Here is a 16,867-nt window from a genome sequence, read left to right as displayed (position 1 = left end):
GTTGTACCCTCCACACAGGGGATCAACATGTACAAGACGCCATGACCCGCAAAGGCCGACTTCACCAACCTCCTTTCCGAAGCCACCCACCTGGCACAAGCTAGTCAGCTTATCGTGGTCGGGGACTTCAACGCGCCCCACGGGGACTGGAGGTAACATTCAAACTCAGCCAGAGGAGTGACAGTTGCGTGAGCAATAGAAGCCCTCGGCTTGGAACTCCTCACCGACCCTTTATATCCGACAAGGGAAGACAACAGCGTCTCCCGTGACTCCTGCCCGGACCTCACCCTGATCAAAAACGTTGCTGAGGTAACATGGGCGAACATAGAAGAAACCCTGGGAAGTGACCACTGCATACTAAGCGCATCCATATTGTTACGAAGCGGCAAGCCGATGCAGACAGGAGACAGAACATGACCGATGGCGATGGTATATGACGTTTTAATGAATGTTCGCGGCGGGCCTAGCGCGAGCGCTCCTGCCCGCGCCAGTGCCCGCTTCTTCTTCTTTGTCGTCCGTAACATGACCCGGGGCCACCGAGCGATCGTCCCGATCGTGGACGAGGAAGTTTAGCGATGTTAATGATTTTATGGCGTGATGATGGGCGTGTCTGGATGCTTGAGAAAAAGAGGAAGAAGGAAGAATAGAACGGCTTGCCGGTACTATGTCTGATGCGTGGGTGATCCGCCTCCCTTGGAGCTGTCAACCATCCGTCACCAGAGTCCATGGGACCGATGGCTCGAGGTCACGTCGGGCAGCTTGGGCGGGGGTTGCGTGTTCGCGTCCATCGGTTCCTTCGGGTCATTCGGGTCTTTCGGGTCCTTCATCTCGGTTCTGATTGGTCTGTTCTCCTTGTCTTCAGGTCCGGGCTGGGGGTTGGGTGGTGGTAGTTGTTCAGGTCTGGGCTTGAAGGGCTGGGGCGAAGCTGCTCGGCGATGTCCCTGAGCCCTCGGTGATGGTCCCGGCTTGAAGATGGCCTCGATGTTTCAAGGAGAGGATGGGGATGTCGTACCCCGCACCTCCACCAAATGTTACGAAGCGGCAAGCCGATGAAGACAGGAGACAGAACATGACCGATGGCGATGGTATATGACGTTTTAATGAATGTTCGCGGCGGGCCTAGCGCGAGCGCTCCTGCCCGCGCCACTGCCCGCTTCTTCTTCCTTGTCGTCCGTAACAATATCATCTACCAAAATCCGGAGGGATCTGGGCGCTGCCCACATCACCGATTGGCCCAAATTCCGCAACGCATACGTCCCATGAAGTCCAACTCAGTCCATACAGGACTGGAGCAAAGACATCAGACAAGCACACAAGCAAGCCACCGAAATAATACACCGCACACTGGAAGCCCCAGAGGTAGACTGCCATCTTCTCAAGCTATGGCAGAAGCGCAGCCGCCTTGTGAGGCGATGGAAAAGACAGCGCCTAAATAGACTTCTCCGTCTGCGGATTGCGCAGCTCACGGAGGAAGCCCAGACATAAGCCACCAACCTAGCACAACAAAATTGGCAACAGTTTTGCGAGTCATTAAGAGGAACGCTGGGAACGTCCCTTACTTGGACTATCCTGTGGAACCTCATTGACCCCTCTAAATCAAAAACCGCATCTACACGGACCCGAAGCGTATTGCTCACCTTTTTCCAGGGGAAGACGCCACGCTGCTTCAGGCTCTTAAGGACAAATAGATCGGCACCAGCCCCGCTCCTCCTTGCTCTTTCACCTACCAGGGCGAGGAAAATCCGGTACTCGATGCTCCCATTTCTGAGGCCAAGGTGTATGCTGCAGTTCGATCATGCACCCGCAACACGACGGAGGGAACGGACAAGATCTGCAACGCCATGATCCGCAACTTCAGCAAGGCACAAATCGGCAACCTCACCAAGTATTTGAACGACTCGCTGTTGGAGAAGAATGAAATTCCCTCTGAGTGGAATCACTTGGAGATAATCGTAATTCCGAAACCGGGCAAGAAGCAGGCGGTGAAAACGCTACGACCCATATCACTTACCTCGTGCCTGGGCAAGCTCTACGAGCGAGTCATCCAGACTCGACTTCAACACTACATAGTAGATAACGGCCTCTTCCATCCCTCCATGATCGGCTGCAGATCGGGCCTGTCCACTCAAGAAGCTGTTCTTCTCCTCAAGGAGGAGGTACTTTCTAACATTCCGAGAGGAGGCGAGCACCTCATTATGGCGCTAGATCTAAAAGGCGCGTTTCATAACGTGTCTCACGAGGCAATCCTATCCGAGCTCAATAACCTAACCTGCGGCGAACGCACCTTCCGTTACGTCAAGACTTTTTGTCCTACAGAACGGCAACGATAGTAACGGATGACATGAGATCGGTTCTTCAAGGCATGCCAAACAAGGGCACGCCACAGGGATCGGTCATCTCCCCGCTCCTCTTCAGCATCGCCATGATTAGAATCCCAAGGGCTCTGCAACAGGTTCCGAACATTGTATACACCCTGTATGCTGATGACATTACGAACTGGACAACCACCGGCTCTCTAGGCCAGAAAGAAGAAACACTTCAAGCAGCCGCAACCTGCGTGGAAACAGAGGCCTTTCGATGCGGGCTCTTATGCTCCCCAGATAAATCTGAAGTCATCCGCTTACGTGGGTACCACTATACATCACCAGGCAATCTTAGCATCCTGCTGCATGGGGTCCCAATCCGGGAAGTGCCACTCATACGAATCCTGGGTCTCTGGCTCCAAAGCAATAGAAAAGTAGACCACGTGCTCCACCTCCTGAAGAATACAACACAGCAGATCTCTAAAATGATCCGCCGGGTGGCCAGAAACAGAAAAGGCATGCGGGAAGAAGACACGATCCGTCTAGTGCAGGCGCTGGTCATCAGTCTCCTCTCCTAAGGACTACCTTACCTGACCCTGCTTCGAGGAGATCTCAACAAAGTAAACGCAATGATACGTGCAGCTTACAGGAACGCGTAAGGCCTCCCACCATACACCTCCAACGTCAAATTGGAAGCTCTTGGACGGCACAACACATTTGAAGAAATTCAATAGGCAGTCCTCCTGACCCAAAGAGAACGCCTTCTGTCAACTGAGACTGACCGGCTCATTCTCGAGCGCGTTGGCTATCCTTCGCACGTACAAGCTATACAGTCAATGACTAACATTCCTGTTCCATACGGGGCAACAGTATATGTGTCCCCGCTTCCAAAGAACATGTCTCCAGTCCACAACGAAGGCAGAAGACACGCCCGAGTGAATTATCTTAAGCGTGCAGTGGAACGCAGTCTGAGAACTGTCTATGTGGATGCCGCTCTATACGAGCATACATCGAACGCAGCAGCAGCCGTGGTGGTGGGCTCTTCATACACAGAAGTCTCCAGCATGTCCATCCCGCACTGTACTATCACAGAAGCGGGAGTGGCGGCGATCGTGCTGGCCATTACCTACGGAGACGCGACCAATAGAGAGCTTCACGTAATCACAGACTCACAGCGGCGTGTCGGTTCCTTCTTGCAGGCAGAATGCCTAAAAAAATAGCTCGCTTCACAACTAACCCATTGGCTACAAACTCACAGCTCAAACATCAGATCACTTGGGTTCCGGGGCACTCTGGATTGGAAGGTAATGAGGTCGCGGATAGGCTAGCTCGAAGTCACACAAACCGAGCGGCCACCAATCCCGATCTCACAACCAGCATTCCTGTCCCAGCGACTTACGGCGCGCGACTAAGTACCTACGGGAACAACGTAGGATTTATCCCCCTCCACACAAGGGTCTAAATGCACAAGAAATGCGGGAATGGAGGCAGCTCCAAACCAACACTTACCCCAACCTACATCATTACAACATAATGTTCCCAGAACACTACACAGACATATGCCCTTGGTGCAACGACCAGCCCACCACCTACCACGTCACATGGGGGTGCACAGGCCCCAAACCTCCACACATAAACATGCATCATTCGGAGGCGCAGTGGGAGGCCACTCTGCAGTGCTATGATCTAGAGACCCAGCGTAGGCTGGTAACTCAGGCAAGAGCGGCAGCCCAGGCCACTGGGGTCTTGAAATGAAGACTCCACTCACTGCCCCCTTTTTCTTCTTTTTTCTTTTTTCCTTTCTCATTTCTTTCTCTTTTTGAAATAAAGTTTTCTCTCTCTCTCTCTCTTTGCGCAAAGTTTGCGATGTGACGTCGATAATACCCTACTAAGCCCAGAAACTCTCGCACCTCTCTGACACTGTTTGGATTGGGAAAGCGAAGAACTGCCTCAACTTTCTCCTCATCTGGTTGCACGCCGTTGGCAGACACTACATTCCCGAGGTACTTTACTTTCGCCTTCAAAAATTGGCACTTTCTTGGCTTCAACTTCAGCCCGGCGCCTTTCAGTCCCCTCAGCACTGCCTCAATATCTATCATGTGCTGTTCGATCGTAGAGTTATAGATGATTATGTCATCCATGTACATGTGACATGTGTAGCCAGTCAACCCCTCGAGCACAACATCGGCGGTTCAGGACTGTTCACTAATCCCATGGGTATTCTCATCCATTGATAATGACCACTGGTCATGTTAAACGCCATTTTTTTCCTTATCAGAAGGATCCATCTCGATTTGCCAGAAGCCAGAGGCCAAGTCCACAACCGAGAAGTACTTGGCCGTTCCCAACTGTCCATTATACGGGATACGGGTCCACTATGGTGACACTGTTTAGCTTCCTGTAGTCAAATTCAAAACGGAATTACCGATCTGGATTTTTTTTCAACCAATTGTGCAGGCGAACTCCACGGGGACTTCTGTTTCCTAAGGAAATTTGCAAAGCAAAACAGCCGTGGATGTCGGTCTTACTCACAGTGATGCCCACAAAGCACCCATGCGAGCTTAGCACGCTAGTAATTTTGTCAGTGCATCGCTCTTGCAACCTCTTGAAAGCCCGTTCAGAAATGAGCGAAATGCGAGAGCCCCGTATCAACTAACATTTCAGCTAACACTCCCGTTTATGCGGCACTGTACGACGGGACTAGTTACCTTCGAACATCATACTACTAGAGGATCTCCAGAGAAAGCTGTACCCTTGTTTTGTACACTCTATCTTCCCGTCTACAGCGGATCTACTCACCAAAACCCTCCGTTGCTTTTCTTTAGCCCCTTCCAACCCGCAGTCAGAGGGGCTACCTACTCATTTTTTGGAATGGACTGTTTCTTCTAGTGTACACGCTCAGCGCAGTTACGAGCAAATTGACCAGTTCGGCAGCACACAAAGCATGCCCTACTTGAATACCGCCGCCTATATGGAGCACACGACGACTGTGGTGCATTGAACAACCTATCCATGTTTTCCCCAATCGTTGCTTTATTTCCTCTATCTCTTTGCAAGACGAGCTTTCATCCCTGTAGACGACTCGTGTCTCAGACACGCCGCCGCTGTGGAGTTCTTTCGCTACCTAGACAGCGCAGGCGACCGCATCGTGAAACGTCGACGAATCACGTGACATGACAAACCGCCGCACACTGTCCCTTAGGCCATTCACAAACTGTGATCTCATTTGATCCTACAGCAATTCTTTCTTGATTTTGCTTTTCTCGTCATTTACAAGTTCATCGGCCATTGTTGCCTGCGCTAGCTTCAGTATTTGCGTTGTTAAGGATCGGATGTCTTCGCTAGGCACCTGTCGGGCACCCATAAAGTGCTGCATGCGCCATCTCAACGGCTTTAAACTTCGCGATCATAACCGCTTTGAACTTGGAAAATGTTGTCGCCTCCCTGGCCGCTGCATCGTTCCACACAAACTGTTTGGCAGCGCCTGCCATCTTAAACTTACAGACACGCAGCACATGACTATCGGTGCAAGAAGCGAAGCTGACAACTTGCTGTACAGTATTCAGAAATTTGCGAACAGGTCCGGTACCATCAAAAATAGGGATAAAATGGTTAAACGCTAGTACACTCGACCCATGCGCCATGACCGCATCATCGGCTATCGCGTTCTTTCCAATGCCAGTCTAGCCAGTCGGCCGCATGCCTTTATCCCTCCTACTCTCCGTGGCAAAGGGATCTGTTTAAGAGCAATGCCAGACCTGAAAGTACCGCTGCCCCCATTGTGATGTCCTGGCTATAGGGCTCTTTCCGGGGAAGCGGGTGGGGAGGGGGCGGGCAGGAATCGCACACGAAATAGGGCCATTAACATATTTAATCAGAGCTGGATGCCACCGTTCAGCTGACGGTCGAATGTTGCGTCTGGACGCCACTGCGATGATCCGGTGCTTGAGGTGAGAAATTATGGCCGTAGCGGCAGGCAGCGCTGATGGTGAGCTCAATAGGCGCGCCGCCAGGACTAGCGAGCCGCCTTGGTATCTTCAGGCAGTCATCCCTCGGGAAACGAGAGAGCGTCTCTCGCTCCTCTCTGCCCCACCGTCCTCCTGATGCTTTCCTTGTCACCTCGAGGCCATTGTTCCCGTTTCCGGAACCCTCGCCATCCCCACGACAGCGCACGTGTAGCCGCCATTAGCGCGTCTTCCTCGCGTTCCAGCGTGTCGTTCAGCGACCCTTCTCGTATCCTGTTTTCGGACAAAAGGCGGCACGAGCAAGCAAAATTGTGGAGAGGTCGGTGGTTCCCGGTACACACGCGAAACCCGCCCAAGTTCTGGCACAGGCAATTTAGCCATCACACCTGCAGAGACCAGTAGTGGCAACTATCTTACTTTGCTTCTCCTGCATGAAAATTAGCTGTTTCCCGTAGTGCCACTTCTGTGAAAGTGACGCGCACTGGTACATGAATATTCGCAAGAAGCGCTTTCTATTAAATTGAGTCACGGGCTTGCCTCCTTTTTACCACTAACATTCTGTGCCTGCTTTATAACAAGAAGAAAGAGATCGGTCTGATCAGGGAAAGGCTTGAATACGTAGACAACAACAATACTATAGTGTCTAGAATTTACTGGCTAGTGTGCCGAGGGCGCGCGCTCGCGTGGCCGCCGCGGTGATGCCTTCCCGCCGCCACCGCGGGGCGGCGCTACCAATAGCTAAGGTGCTATCGCTCCGCGTTCGCGGCCTTGGCAGCATAGGCGGCATACAGGTCCAGATAGCGCTCTGCGCTTTTCACTGCGAAACCTGTCTGTTGACGGTTTGAGCGCACTTTTTGTCTAAAAACAGTCTTGGTGGAAGACAATCGTACCGTCCTAATGCTGTGCGAAGAAAATCATACGCTGAAATAGCGCTCGAGGAAGCGTTTAACAAATACTGTCGGGTCTGCTATATCTGCTATATATGTCTGCTATACCTTACTGTTTTATTTTTTCAGCTGAACCGGATAAGGTGTTAACCAGAACACATATTGACTTTCTAATATCCAGCGAGACAAGAAATTTGAAACAAGCACCTAAAGTTGACACGTTGGTCGCAAAACTGTGTTTTGATTAAACGATCAAGTCCGGGCCGGGTTCAATATATTGCTATGAAATATTCCGATGACGATTTTATTTGATCTGGAGCCAGTCGATTGCGATCCATGCATCGCGATCGCGGATGTAGGGTATCGTATGCATCACCTGAGTGAGCGTTCATGTCAGCTCATATCCCAGGTGGTTGTCCCGAATAATGGCAACTATATATTCTCAATCGCGATCTAACCCGGAACGGATCGACGACGACTGTTATTGTCCGTGTTACACAGGTATCAGAAAATACCCTTAATATTTTACACTGTTCATTAATACAACTTTGAATTTTATTTACTATTCGGTCTTTTTTTGTGGTCCATAGTATATCGCGATGCCGCAGTCAAGTGCTACGAACGTCAATATGGGCCTCATGCTTTCGCATAGGTTACGTCGACGTTCCTGCACTTCAGTCATGCTTATTGCTAAGGTGATATATATCAAGTTAGTGACGTTTCATAGCGTCACATATATGCTACTGAAAAGAAGGTTGGTTGGTTGGTTCATAGGAAGGGAAAGGCGCAGTATCTGTCACACTTGCTCTGTGGACACCTGAACAGCGCCGTGAGGGAAGGGATGAAGGTGGGAGTGAAAGTGGATAGAGAGAAAGGGGAGCCGCAGTGGAGGGCTACGGAGTAATTTCGACCACCTGGGGATCTTTAACGTGCGCTGACATCGCACAGCACACGGACGCCACTTCGTTTCGCCTCCATCGAAACGCAGCCGCCGTGGTCGGGTTCGAACCCGGGAACTCCGGCACAGTAGTCGGGCGTCTTTACCACTGCACCACCCCGGCGGGGCTGAAAAGAAGGGCGATCTTGCTTTTCCGTAACATATGGCACGCACGCATGTTTTCAAAGATCGCATGCGACAATAAACACAAGCAGTCTGAATCCGACTTCAGTTTTTGTTCTTACTCTTTATTCATGTGTTCTATTGGGAAGTGACTTAATTGTTGCTTCATACATAAATGATTAATAGGCGGTGTGCTTTCTTTTGTAACAGAAGGAAAGGCAAGAAACAAAAGTGTGTGATTGTATCATTGATTCTTTTTTTTACAAAGTCTACAATACAGTAAAATTTGAGCAAAAAGGCGCAGCAACAATAAACAAGTAAAGATATAGAAATGCACCACTAACGTTTTGGAGGAATTCCGCACATATGACACCGCAATAATTTTAAAGTAGTATGATACCAATTTTTTGTGGTATTTTTTTTTCACTTGCTAATAATGCGCTAGATATTCCTGTATAATTCTCCACGTAGTTTTTCGCTTACCACCGCTAAGTAATTTATAATTAATTTTACTTTCTTCACCAGTTTTGGCTTCGCGGTTTCAGCAGCCGAGCGGTTGTTGTACGGTCACAATTGTTTAGGTCACGGGATTAAAAAAAAAATCTTCAACCGCAGACTCACTTATTAGCGCCTCACTTTTCGCTTTCAATAGAGCCACTTGCTTCTGCGCTCCTTGCCAGTTTTCTCTTAGCTCTTCTCAGAGCGCGAGAAATGTTGCAGCATTTCTTTGGCTGGTTGCATGTTTCCTTCTTTCTGCGCATCTTGTGTAAGTCTCCGCTGGTATTTGCATTAAGTGCAGCTAACCCTTTCAGAGTTGACGGTCAAGCGACACTTTTTATGCAAAATACATTCCCATGAATGATATGGGCTTCCTGAATCAGCTGGTTGCAGGCCACATCCGGAACAAAGACGTACACTCCAGGGCACTCTGCCTATAGCTCTTCAGCTTTAGATACTGTTCTATTTTACGTGCTTGTTTTTTTTTTCTTTTCCGAGAATATACACTGGTAGCGTCCACAGAACTGCGTTCAGGCTTCAAGCTTCCAAAAGTTATCATTTTTTCTATGTACAAGGTGGCAAAGTTCTTTTTTTTCGGTTCGATAACGCGCGTAGGCTACAGAGCCAGCAGGTGCTTCGGTTAATTTGGTCCAAGTTTCAGGGATGTAAATTGAGTCAAACGGATCCTGAGGTTTAAAGCTGCACGTCTGCTGCTGCGGGCATGAGTTCTCGCTCGGCTCTTCTGCTGCCGGCTCCTTGGAAGCATTGTCAAACATCCTTGACGGTGCGTGCATGGCTGTCGTCTGCACCACTGGCATTACGACACTGCGTTTTTGTCGTTTAGCGGCGGGTTGGTCACAGATGTTCCTCAACTTCCTTTTCGAGATGGTTCGGATAATAGTCGCATAGCGTTGGCACGGTTTCGGGCTTAAGGCGTGGTCTATCTAGCGAGCTCGTTGACGATGCCGTTCACCGTCACTTTGAACGTTCTCTCGATGTAGCTCTCCTCAAAATATTTTTCGTAGACAACACACGTTGAAGTCAACTTGCGGTCCTATCTTTTAATCAGCCGCTTCCACTACGCAAGCTGCGCAGGGTCCGATGGCACACCGAACATAGAAACCTAGTCCTGATTCGAGCGGTAGCCACTCCGACAGAGTGACACAAAACATGTCGTTTCCCTGCCCTGATGCTTTATTTTTAGCAACATTAGTCGTTGCAAATTTAATTCTCTCACATGAATGCAAGGAACAGAACGACTAAAACAAAAGAACAGCGTAGACGCGTCCAAAGCGCTCGAACCACTGATGGCTCGGCCAGCGCAACTGCGGCAAATCAAGGGCGCGCCGGCGGCCGACGGCGTCGACGGCACCTTTACGATGAGCAGCGCCCCTGGCAGCCAAAGTTGGAAGGTATCACCGGCGCGGCCACCTCCTCCCATTGAGAGACCCCTCCGCACTATAACAATACTGTAGTAGACGAACGCCAGCTGCACGCTTATTTGAGTTTCGCAGCTGAAAATTCGCCTTGTAAACACATGGTGTTTCGGAAACCGATCACGATAACCTTCTACAAAACAGTTAATCAAGCGGCTAAACTCTTTTATTCGTAACAAACGTCGATGGTTGCGATGTTGAAGCTTGTCATATAGCTCACAATGAAACAAAGTACCTGCTATTGTGATGTTTGAAAGTCAAACACCAAAAATTTAGCAGTGGCTTAGCTCAGCTAGGCCAGGATATCCGCATAGCGAAAGCTCTGCTCAACATCTTTATCGCTCCGCGTCTTGTCGCCACCGTTTTGCGAGACGTTCTTCCCTATCTTCCGGAATCGCGGACGCACGTTCAGCCTCTCGTGTGTTATTAGTACGCGGATGGGCGTCCTCACACCGAACAATAACTTTAGTTTTGTTCGACGCAACTTCTTGCAGTCTGCGAAGATTCTGCACACTGCACGAGTTTTCACCGCCCGCTTCTTCATCCAAGGCGCATCTGACTAGCAAGCGCACACGGTAGTACTCATATATTCAGCTGCACCCGCCGGGGTGGCGCAGTGGTTAAGGCGCTCGACTACTGTTCCCAAGGATGCGGGATCGAATCCCGGGCTCGGCGGCTGCTTTTTGATGGAGGCGAAAAGCAAGGCGCCCGTGTGCTGTGCGATGCAAGTGCACGTTAAATAATCCCAGGTGGTTGAACTTTCTGGAGTCCTCCCCTACGGCATCTCTCATAGCCTGAGTCGCTTTGGGACGTTAGAACTCCACAAACCAACCATATTCAGCTACGCAGGTAGTCACGTGATCATACGGAGTCAAGCATTGCGGGCCTGCGAAACCTGCCGAGATCCGCTGAATGGCGGCAGATTTCAGGTGGTCGGCATCACAACATGCTGATAGAGTAATCGGGGTCGCTTTGGGCCAGCCTTTACCGTCCTGCGCCACCTGCTGTCGTGTAGTGTCGGAGCGCAGCAACGCAAGAAGTGTAAATCCCGTCGTGGACACCCCACCACTTCGGGTCTCCAGCGGCTCCAACTAAACTCAGGGAGAAAGCCTGCTGTAATCGTTGTGTACGCTGTCTTCCTCGCAAAAAAGGGGGGTGCTAAGGTTCGCATGCTAACATTATTTCCTAAAACTTTTTACTGCAGTTAATAGGTGTGTTCGAGGGGTGCTTTGAATTGCGAAAACACGGTATATACATTATGGAAAACTAGAATCATTGATCTGCATTGTAAGCCTGCTGTGAAAAGCGACTCGCGCGTGGAGTCGGGCTGGTGGTCGAACCCCCGTGCGCCGAAAGCAAGGAGTCAGCGCTTTTTTTTTCTTTCTTTCTCCCCTCTATTCGCGCGCTAGCCGCGCCCCGCGCTGCACGTAGGAGGCTTGGTTTGTTTAGTCCCTTCGCCCCCATGCGTCGCGAGGAAACGACGGCAGACGCACCCGTATCGGCCGGGAACAACAGCGGCGCGCTTCTGCGAAACACTTTACTGCCGGCTCGCCCAGCGATCTCCCGCTGTGGCGCCAAACATCGGTGCAGGGAGACGTCGCTAATGAAGCATTTTGCACTGCCACAAGCGCTCACTAAACGTCCTGCAGAAGGCGACAATGGGCTCGACCCTCGGCCCCCCAAGCAGCGACTCAGCCCAGCGGCCTCCAGCTGTGTCGCCAGACATCGGTGCAGAGAGAGCCCGCTAATGAAGCTGTTTGCCCTGTCCCAAGCGCTCACTAAATGTCCTGCAGAAGGCGACAATAGGTGCGGCCCTTTCCCCCCCCCCCCTCCTTGCCGCGACTCATCGGGTGCGAGCAACAGCGACTGTGCACTTCTCTGGGACAGTGGCGGCCCCCTTCCCCTTTTCTCGAACTAGGGGACTACGCTACTGAGCCTAGTTCGATCCAGATCCACCGCGGCGTTTCTTTCAGAAAGGCGTCAGCTGCAAGGTCGCGTCGCATACACGCCGGGGAGGGAAGGAAAGACAGGCGCCCTGTGAGAGGGTTTGGGAACCGGCGAGTAGAGAGAGAGTGTGTGTTTTGAATGTTGTATTTTTATTTGACGTAATTAAGGACCTGGGTCCAAGATTATTCCCAACCCACTGGGGTGGTAGCGTGTTTTTGAATAATTTGATTGGCTGCTTCATTTTCGGGGCGGATCACCTAAGGTGACCGCCCTCGGGTCTTTGTTGATGTTTGTCATCAAAAAGCGCTCTTCGGACCAGGTTGAGCAGTCAAGATTAAGGCTCCGTGCTTAGCACGTATCTACAGGTCCCAGGCCTTTAACCGAAATGCTGGGCAGGAAAGTAAGGGCTTGTAGAGTGACTTCTCTGTGTGAGAGTCTATTTTCTTTTAAGTTACACTTGTCTGTGTGACTCTTGTTGCTGTAATTTAGTTTGCCAATGTATACTATTTTTCTTGTGTAAATATAATTCTCATCTTGATCATCACCTGATCTTCGTCTACTGCATCTTCACTGCCGAATGACCATGTTTGGAGAGGCTTCAGCCCCTCCGAAGATTGGCAATGAACGAGCTATTCATTACTACCATTATAAATCAGTTGTTTCGGCAAAATCTCATTTCTGCCGTTTTAATGTTCAACTGAGGGAAGTTTATGAACAGGCAGACTTTGAACCGCAGTGGCAGTTTCTTTTGGTGAAGTGCTCAGCCTTACTTCCCTCTGTTACCCTCTATTTGGAGGTGTCTTTTATGGCATTTGATGAAACCCCTGTTACACATATTCAATGTAATAAATATCCCGTTCAACAAAAGCTAATGTAGAGCCTATGCATCATGTGCCCTACTAACATACAGTGTGCCTGGGCTCGAAACCCAAAAGTGACATATGTTTTTTAATGAGTTCCTTTTTTTTCGGAAATTTCCAATCAGAGGGCCCCGCTAATACATTTCTCCTTTACTTACCCTCCCACCATTTATTACATTTATTGCAAGCATATGGCCGACGGCGACAACGGGCTTTCAGCATAACAGGCTCAAACGCTGTAGCATAAACCCTTCGCGGCTTCACGCTGGCAGGCCATTTTTATTTAACATGCAAAAGTGTTAAGAAAACGTGGCGGCGGCCGTTGACGAGAACAAATGAAAATTAGAGCCGTTGCCCCCCCCCCCCCCCCTTAAAAAGCATCATTCCGAGGAACGCAAAAAGAAAAATTAGAAATTTAAATAAAAAAAATTCGCGTAATCGCGCTAAGCACCCAACATTCATGATTTCTGGACGCTCGCAACGCCGTTTGGATACTGTCGTGCCCGTCAGCAATCACTTTCGTAGTAAAGTTTTCTCACTGTATTACTTGACATTTGGGCTGGCCTAATCACGAGTAGCCAGTTATTTTACCTTCTTCCTCTCTCTTAATCCGTGCTGCCTTACGCGCGCCTCTGAAAGCTAATTAAACTTAATGTTTCAAAACGCCTAACTTGGCTGCTTCTGTTGTTTCTCGGTGAAAATAGCGGTCTAACTAGTCCTGTTATAAGTGGTTTTGAATGCAGCTCGAGTAATGCCAACACGCTATTATTTCTGCCTTATTCTCACTTATCAACCAGCATAACATGAAATCAATTAATTGATAAGCTATTCTTATCATTTACAATTTTTTTTGCTCCCACAAACGACAGCCATCTGCTTTTTGTTCAAATCAGTGTGGTTAAATTTCCTTGACAATAACAATCCGAGCAGCTTCCCAATCAGAAAATTTGATTTTGCGAATTTCACATCGAATATAAAATCTCGGCTATGTTCATTGCTACCAACATTTGAAGCCACATCTATATGTTCTACACAATAATTCTCAGTTTCAAAGTATTCTTCGGGTTTCTTGCCGAGCGTTACGAGTGAGGAGGCGGCTGCAAATAACAATGCGGCAAATGTGTTTTGTTTTTTTGTACACAGGAACGACATGCCCAAGTGAAAATGAGCGTCTAGCACAGCTGCTCTTTGACAGCTGGGACGCGAAGCTGGCGCAGCAACTGCGTGGTTTTACTAAGAGCGCTCCCAAGACAGAAAATGAATCATGGTACGCCGTCACATCATCATCATCATCAGCCTGATTATACCCACTGCAGGGCGAAGGCCTCTCCCATATCTCTCCACTTAACCCGGTTCTGTGCTAGCTGCATCCACTTGACCCCTGCGAACTTCTTAATCTCATCCGCCCACCTAACTTTCTGCCGCCCCCTGCTACGCTTTCCTTCCCTTGGAATCCAGTTTGTTACCCTCAGCGACCATCGGTTATCCTCTCTTCGCACTACATGTCCTGCCCATGTCCATTTCTTCTTCTTAATTTCCACTAGAATGTCGTTAACTTGAGTTATTTCTCTGACCCACTCTGCACGCTTTCTATCTCTTAATGTTACCCCTACCATTTTTCGTTCCATAGCCCTCTGGGTTGTCCTCAACTTAAGTAGAACTCTCTTGGTTAGCCTCCACGTTTCAGCCCCATAGGTGAGTGCAGGCAAGATGCAACTGTTGTATACTTTCCTCTTGAGAGATACCGGTAAGCTGCTAGTCATAATCTGCGAGTGCTTGCCAAATGCGCTCCATCCCAATCTTATTCTTCTTGTTATTTCCTTTTCATGGTCCGGATCTGCGGTTACTACCTGTCCTAAGTAGATATATTCGCCTACTACTTCCAGTATTTCGCTACCTAATGTAAACTCCTGTTCCTTCCCGAGGCTGTTGAACATTACCTTAGTCTTCTGCATATTGATTTTCAAGCCTACCTTTCTACTTTTCCTGTCTAGGTCATCAATCATTATTTGCAGTTCATCTCCCGAGTTGCTTAGCAAGGCAATGTCATCAGCAAATCGCAGATTACTGAGGTATTCTCCATCTAGCCTTATCCCTAACTGCTCCCATTCCAAGTCTCTGAATACTTCCTCTAAACAAGCTGTGAATAGTACTGGGGAGATTGTGTCTCCTTGCCTAACACCTTCACGCCGTCACAGCCGATATCCATTTCTTCGCCTTTCTTGTGGCCACCGAACACCATGCGATCCACGTCATCAGTCTCGTGCGTGACCAGCTCAGCGAAACCCACCCACCACTAGTATGCCACGTTCGCTCTTCCACAGGAACAAGCAAGCAGCGCGCATTAAAACTCTCTGGACTTGGTTTGATCCCCCCTTTAACAATGCTTTCATCCTGTGCCAGCCCCCAGAAGAAACAAGCACCCTTGGTGGAAAAGTTCAAGTGGCTATTGCAGTCCGAGGGGCAAGCACTACCTCCCTTAGGTGGCTCCCGCTGCACATTCCGTCCGAAAAAGCGGACCAGAAATGTTGCGCAGTTTGTGTCCGGCCAACATTCGGATCTTCCATCAGTCTATGGAAGGTCGCCGAATTCATCGCACACTATAGACTTGTGGGGGCTCGCAGCTTTTATTTTTACGACTTGGAAATGACCCCCGACCTAAAACTTCTCATCGGTACACTGCAAGCAGCCGGAGTCGACATAACCTTGGTATCGTTCAAGCTTCTTTTAGACAGGGCGGATGTTCATGCGGAAGGCCAGATGCCTGGCCTTTACGACTGCATCTTTCGGTCGATGTCCAAGGCAGAGTACTTTATCCACGTCGACTTCGACGAGTTCATGTTTCCCCTTCAGAATTCCAGTATATCGGCCATTGTTGAAAGGGCAGAACGTAAACACGGCAAGGATGCTGTCGGAAGCATCGTTGTGAAGAATAGGCACTACTGTACCGAGTATCCAGCCAATTTGTATTCCTGGGATGACAAGCGTGTGCCCATTCAAACGGTGACCTTCACCTATCATTCCATAGACCTGCTCAATGTGGTTTCACGAAATATATCGGCCGTTCCAAAGCCATCTGCAACGCCGCAGTTCACACCGTCGTCATGCACTGCGCCATAGCCAGCGAGACGCGGGTGCAAGCCTCGGTGGCTGTGATCAACCATTACCGACAATGCTGCCCTTTCAAGAAGGATGATGACGCAGTCAAGTTGAACATCCCACTCTGGAGCGTCAGCAAGGTTTTCGTCCATGAACCTTCCGAGGAATACTTATTAGGTATTCAGGATGAACTGACGATGAAGGTGATTACAAGTATCCTGACTGATGTTTAAGCATTTGAAAACATTCCGCTCCCAAAGATCTCAGAACAGAGTTAACTACTGCTCGTTAAGAGAGTTTTAATAATAATGGAAATAAATCCCTAAATACGCACAATCTTCTTCTATGAGCCATAAACGTTCAGCTTGGTGCGGAGTTTGAGTGTTCAATTTCGACTGAGAAAGAAATCAGAAATACTACAACGCTGTCTCTGCCCACTACATAGCAACCGGTGATTTACGCTTCACCGAGTTATACTAAAAAATAATACGTTATAGAGTCCGCACTAATCAATAATAGGCAAAGTTTCAAATTTCAACATTTAATCTTGCGCAGACAGCGACCTCAGCACTAAATTTCTTCTAAAGGACATTTCATTTTATAAAGGGCAAAAATAAAATCAGTGAACGCCTGAATATAATGCTACGATCCTAATACCACAAAAATGGGGCAAGCGTCGCGCTCTTTCAAGATTCTTTATTCGATTTCTTTTCTTGTCCCTGCTATCCTACTCTCCCTGTTTTTGTTTTTCTTGTTTTGTTTTTCATCACCCGTCCACTTACCTCTTTGCCTTCGATTCCATAAATGATACA

At 49.1% G+C, this 16,867-nt stretch overlaps 1 pseudogene; it reads left to right on the top strand.

Moving 5' to 3' along the window:
• The first annotated feature begins 11,807 nt into the window (after positions 1–11,807).
• Positions 11,808–16,288, top strand: LOC146175062 (uncharacterized; annotated as a pseudogene).
• Positions 16,289–16,867: the final 579 nt, after the last annotated feature.

This window comes from Amblyomma maculatum, chromosome 11, assembly GCF_055883805.1.
Source record: "Amblyomma maculatum isolate TAMU_Amacu chromosome 11, ASM5588380v1, whole genome shotgun sequence".
NCBI lineage: Eukaryota > Metazoa > Arthropoda > Arachnida > Ixodida > Ixodidae > Amblyomma > Amblyomma maculatum.
This window is presented reverse-complemented; position numbering and strand designations above follow the sequence as displayed.